We start from the raw sequence: 6,000 nt of genomic DNA on the forward strand, positions 1-6,000 counted from the left end.
ATTGTAAGAAAATTTCAAAATATGGTTTTCTTGTTTATAGTATTAGGTTTAATTGTGGATGGGAGTCAAAATTGAAACAAATGCATGAAGGGCAACCTAGGAGCAACAAAAACCTTATCTTTTATATATCATTGTGCCCAGAGATGCTATTTCTGTAAATTTATTCTAAAATAACAATTTCGCTGAAGCCTATTTGGAGTGGAAACTTGTATTAAAGTTAAGATCATGCTTAGCTATCATTCTTGGGCACTAACTGGACAGTGAATCAAGGGGAGAGGGTAATAGCACTTCCTTTACATAGACTTAGCAGATATTTTGTTTCCACAATTAAAAGTTTCTATAATAGTTAAAACCCTTAGCTATAGTTTATATTTTTCTCTGTATCTACCACAAATTGGCTTGTTTATGACCTAGTTTAATAATTAAGAACAGGAACAGATTTCTTCCTATATTCAGTATAGTCATTATTAGGATGGCTTCTAATTTTCCTAGGAAGTTTTTTAAAATGCATAATCTAATAAATCTGAAATCTCATTTTTATTAATTATATGAGAAAAGCAGCTACCCATAATTAGGCCAGAAGTACTTGAAATGAGATAGTGATTTTTTTATTTATCATAAAATCACTCAAAGAAATAATAATTTTATGAGGGGATTAAGATTTCCTGAAAATAAGTTTTTATCAATCTTATAAATATTTTGATATATTTTTAAAAGAATGACTTTTTGTGAATGATACTTCTGAAGGCAATTAAGTTTATTATCTTCAATATTTTGCCAAGAAACTAAGTAAGAAATTTTGGAGCACAGCATGACCTGAGATGTCTTTTGTCTTGTGTAATGAAAGTATGTACGGACGTTTATTCCAAAAGGCCATTATTTATAGACACCAACAACCCTCTTCCACATGATCTTCTGAAGTTCTTCAGGGAACTTCTATCAGCCTCAAAAACAGAGGATGCAGCCTTGCCGAAGGCTGTAAGACTCAGCAGGTTTCCTAACATCTGAACACTGTAACTCTCTAAGAATTTCAATTCTTCTGCATTATCCTCTTCTTTTTTCAAACATCTTCTTAAGGTCTTTAAATAAGGATGATGCCTCAGGGTGAACTGCCACAAACTCAGCACCTCACTCATTGTAACTAATCTAGGAAATCAAAGTCCCCCAGAACTTTCTAAACATGGGATGCCCAGGCTCGGCCACTTCAGGTAATTTTTTAGAGCCCCAAACAAATTCAATACTCTTTCTGACATGTTTCTTATTTGTAGTGATAAAAGAGATCTATCTCACTTCTTGGACCTGCTTCCACTTGGTTCACTCCTCTCGTTTTATACTTAAGAGGTAATTTTATGTTTCATTTTTTACATATTAAATATCTTCACATAGTTGTCTTTTCTAAAAATAGTTTTAGCTTGGAGCATCTGGGTGGCTCAGTCAGTTAAATGTCCAACCCTTGGTTTCATCTCAGGTCGTGATCTCATGGCTCGTGATCTCATGGGTCATGGAAATGAGCCCCACCTTGGGTTCCGCGCTCACCAGGGAGTTTGCTTGAAGATTCTCTCCCTCTACCCCTTCCCCCACTCATGCATGCATGCTCTCTCTAAAATAAATAAATAAAAGTTAAAAAAAATAATTCTAGTTTGTTCTTTTGACCATGATGCTGTAAAAAGAGATTCCAAACTGACAAAACACCAAGTGAAGATTCTCATTTAGTTATCTCATAATTAGTAAATCTAATCTGTTATTGGGCGCACTGAAGCCAAATGATCTATATAGAGCAAATGTTAGCCTATTTTCTTTCCAGCTCCTACTGCAGTTCCCTACTTAACAATAGTAGGGAAGTGTTATGCCTATTTTTGACCATAACATGCCTTAGGTTTATAAATATTTTCTTCATTAAGAAATCATAATAGGAAAAAGTTATTCATAAAATTAAAAATCTAAATCAAGTGAATCATTTGTATATCTTGGGCTATTTTGATGAAGGGATGGTGGGATTTCAAAGTATCTTGATGAGCTCTTGGAGAAGGGCAGTGGCTAGAAGTATGTAGAATTTCACTATTTGAAGTGATAGAATTGCTACTCATGAAACTTCTAAAAACCCCAGAAAGAGATAAAAATATGAATGGTTACTCCATGAAAGATAAGAAGTCTTCATCCTCTCATGCTAGTTATTCTATGGAGGAAAGGATTTGCAATGATGGTATAGCAAACTAGAGAAATGTTATAATATGGATCTATTGGTCACTTTGAAAATGTTATGGATAAGAAAATAATGTACAAAAATTACCCAGAAAATCCACAATTCTGTTGGAAAATATATGGAGTGCCCATGTTGGAACAAAGTCAGTAAAGGAATACTGGAAGGCCTAAGGTGACCTAGATCATATGTACAAGGAAGAATACTACAAATGATTGAAACTAATCCAATGGTGCTCCATGACTGCAAAGAGTTGATAGGGACCAGGGAAAAGCCCTGGAAAAACCAATAAGGTGATTGTTTGACGCAGTACAGTAGAATCTGCCTTTTGAACCTATATTCTCCCTCGTCTAAGTCCTCATCTCCCAGGTTGAGCTAGGGAATTAGAGAACAGGAGAATTTGCCCCATTATGATTTCCGATATTTTGTGTAAAAAGGAAGACCAATGCCTTCTAAGTCTGTTCTACACTTCTGACCACTGACTATCCATTTAGATCCTTCTGCTTTCCCAGGAGGAATTCTCTTATCTATTTTTTAAAATATTTTATTTATTTATTTGACAGAGAGAGAGAGATAGCGAGAGCAGGGACACAAGCAGGGGGAGTGGGAGAGGGAGAAGCAGGCCTCCCGCGGCGCAGGGAGCCTGATGCGGGGCTTCATCCCAGGACCCTGGGATCATGACCTGAGCCGAAGGCAGACGCTTAACGACTGGGCCACCCAGGCACCCCTCTCTTATCTATTTTTCTCTGTGATCCTGGATTCCATCCTCAAGAGAATCTTGCTAGTCCATTTTACTACTTGGCCACATATGAATGAGTTTACAACATTGAGGGGTATGCTAATAACCATAAACTTTTCACATATGCTTAGTAGTCATACCTAAATATATTTACTAAATTGAGTTCTCACTTATGTGTTTGTTTGTTTCTTTCTTTATTTTTTGACTGTTTGCTTGTTTAATGCTTTTCCCCCCATCATGCTGGCAGTGATTGAAAAGCATTAGAGAAGTAAAAACCTGAAAGGATGTAAAAAATATTTTGAGGGAATAAAGGCATAATATGATCCTGAGGTAAATGTGATAAAGGTAAATATGATCCTGAGTGTCTAAAACTGCCTTCAGTGATTCCCTCTTCCTGGTATTATCTTTTGAAAGTGGGTTGGGGGCACCTGGGTGGCTCAGTTGTTTAAGCGACTGCCTTCAGCTCCAGGATCAAGTCCCGCATCTGGCTCCCTGCTCAGTGGAGAATTTGCTTCTTCCTCTGACCCTCCCCCCCCTCATGCTCTCTCTCTCTCTCTCTCTCTCTCAAATAAATAAATAAATAAACCCTGAAAGTGGGTTGTGTTTAGTGATTCACTTTGATGAATAGAATGTAGCAGAGGTAACAGAGATTAGGTTACAAGACTGTAGTATCTTTTCTGCACCCTTCTGCACTCACTTGTTTTCTCTGAGGGAAGTCAGCTACTTTGTTGTAAGCTGCCCTATGTAAAGGCCCACTTGACAAGGAATTGTTGTCTCCGACCAATAGCTAGCAAGGACCAAAGGCCAGTGAAGAGACACATGAGTGGCAGAAGAATTGTTCCTGTCCCACTTGGGCTTTGAGATGACTGCAGTCCTGGCTGACACCTTGATTGAAGCCTTGTGGGATACTCTGAGTTAGGTGATCCAGTTAAGTCAAGTGCAGATTCCTAATGCACAGAAGATGTGAAATAAAAATAAGTTGGCTGTTTTAAGCCACTAAATTTTGGGCTAATGTGTTTCACAGTGATGGATAACTAATTTAGACCCCTTTTGTGTAAAAGAAGATACATGTGCTCTTATATCCATAAAGTGTGTTTTGCAAAAAGATTGAAGAAATTGTTAATAATACTTACCTCTGATAACAGAGTATGAAGACATGGGGAATTCATTTTACTTTATACTGTTCTCCATTGTTTGGATATTTGATCATGAAAATGTATTACTTCTTAATCATCATAATAAAATAACTAAAAGTAGTAGTTTTTGTTTAGTTTAGCTTTTAGTTTTGTTTTAGTGAGAAAATCATAGCTAACACCACATGCTATTTAGAAAAGAATGAGGACACTATGAAAACCTAGGGCGGGGCCAGGGTGGCTCAGTAGGTTCAGCATCCAACTCTTGATTTCAGCTCAGGTCATGATCTCAGGGTCATAAGATCGAGTCCTAGGTTAGACTCCAGGCTCAGCATGGAGTTTGCTTGTCCCTCTCCTTACCCCTGCTTGCACACTCTCTCTCTCTCTGAAATAAATACATAAATAAAGTCTTTTAAAAAACCTATGGAAAGTGTTTTAAATCATACTCAGAAGAAATTTTATAGAGTTAAAAGGATTTGATATGAAAAATCAAAATGAAAATAAGGAACAAAATTTTCTCTTTAAGAAGAAAAAAAAGAAAAAGAAAAACCCAAATAAATTGAAATAAAGCATGTATAAGTGCAGAAATTAATTAGGTAGAAGATAAACCATTCAAACAAACACCAGTAATCTCACCTACACTAAAACCAAAACATGACACGGTGAAAAGATTGGTGAAATATATTAAAAATTGGCAAATATAAATAAGAAAAAAGAGTTGAGGCACAAATATATGCCAAGAATGAAAGAAGTCCCATGAGTACAGATTAGAAACATTTTCGTTAATGGAACAAAAACAGATGTGCCCCAATATCCCTATCATTCAGCTTTGCTTAGGAGATCCCAGCAAATGTCAGAAGCAGTGAAGGAGAAATGAGAAGTAAAAGTAGTGCAAAATACATTGAAGACTGATTGTTGATGATATGATAGCACATATAGACAATCTGAGAGCATCTCATTAATTATTAGAACTAATATGAGAGTTTATCAAAGTGACCATTTACAAAAAGCTTCTATGTGACTCCTGCACTCACTTAAGAGTAAATAGCTTATTGTCTTTGCTGTAATATTGCAATTGCCCTAAAGTGGCTTCTGATTTCAATGGACAATTTCAGCCTTTAATGACAATCCCATTAGAACCCATTCTGTATTTTAAAACCTGTCTGTACTCACTTAGAAATTGACCTTCGGCTTGGGTCGTGATCCTGGAGTCCCGGGATCGAGTCCTGCATCGGGCTCCCTGCTCGGCGGAGAGTCTGCTTCTCCCTCAGACCCTCTTCCCTCTCTTGCTCTCTATCTCTCATTCTCTCTCTCTCAAGTAAATAAATAAAATCTTTAAAGATAAAAAGAAATTGAGGGAACTGTTTCACTGATTTTATTCTTTGTACATCGTGTTGACTATGTTGGTATGGTCGTTTTCTCATTTCTGGACTTCTAATACTCATTGCAGAGGTTTCTCAAGTTTTAGTCCAGGTTTTAGAAACTGTGGTTCTAAAAAGGTAGTAGAGGGGTGCTGGGGTGACTCAGTCAGTTAGGTGTCTGACTCTTGATTTTTGGCTCAGGTCATGATCTCAACGTCCTTCCGCCCGGCCCCACGTCAGGCTCTGCACTCAGCAGGGAAACTGCTTGAGGATTTCTCTCTCTCTCTCTCAGCCCCACCCCCCACTAGGGCATGTGCACTCTCTCTCTCAAATAAATAAATCTTTAAAAAGTTAAAAAATGAATAAAATTAAAAAATTAAAAGGTAGTAGAACATGGCTCTCTGCTGTGGTATTCTGCAGAAGGCTTCTTACTTGATAACTCTAGGAAGTGCCTAGATTTATGTGGCACTGAAGTTGTAAGCACTCTATGTACATATGTTGGTATAATCAAGAAAAAGTTTTATAAGCATTTTGATGGAAAGTACAAATTTCAGTTTGGATCTTAAA

This window comes from Zalophus californianus, chromosome X (genome assembly GCF_009762305.2).
Source record: "Zalophus californianus isolate mZalCal1 chromosome X, mZalCal1.pri.v2, whole genome shotgun sequence".
Taxonomy (NCBI): Eukaryota; Metazoa; Chordata; class Mammalia; order Carnivora; family Otariidae; genus Zalophus; species Zalophus californianus.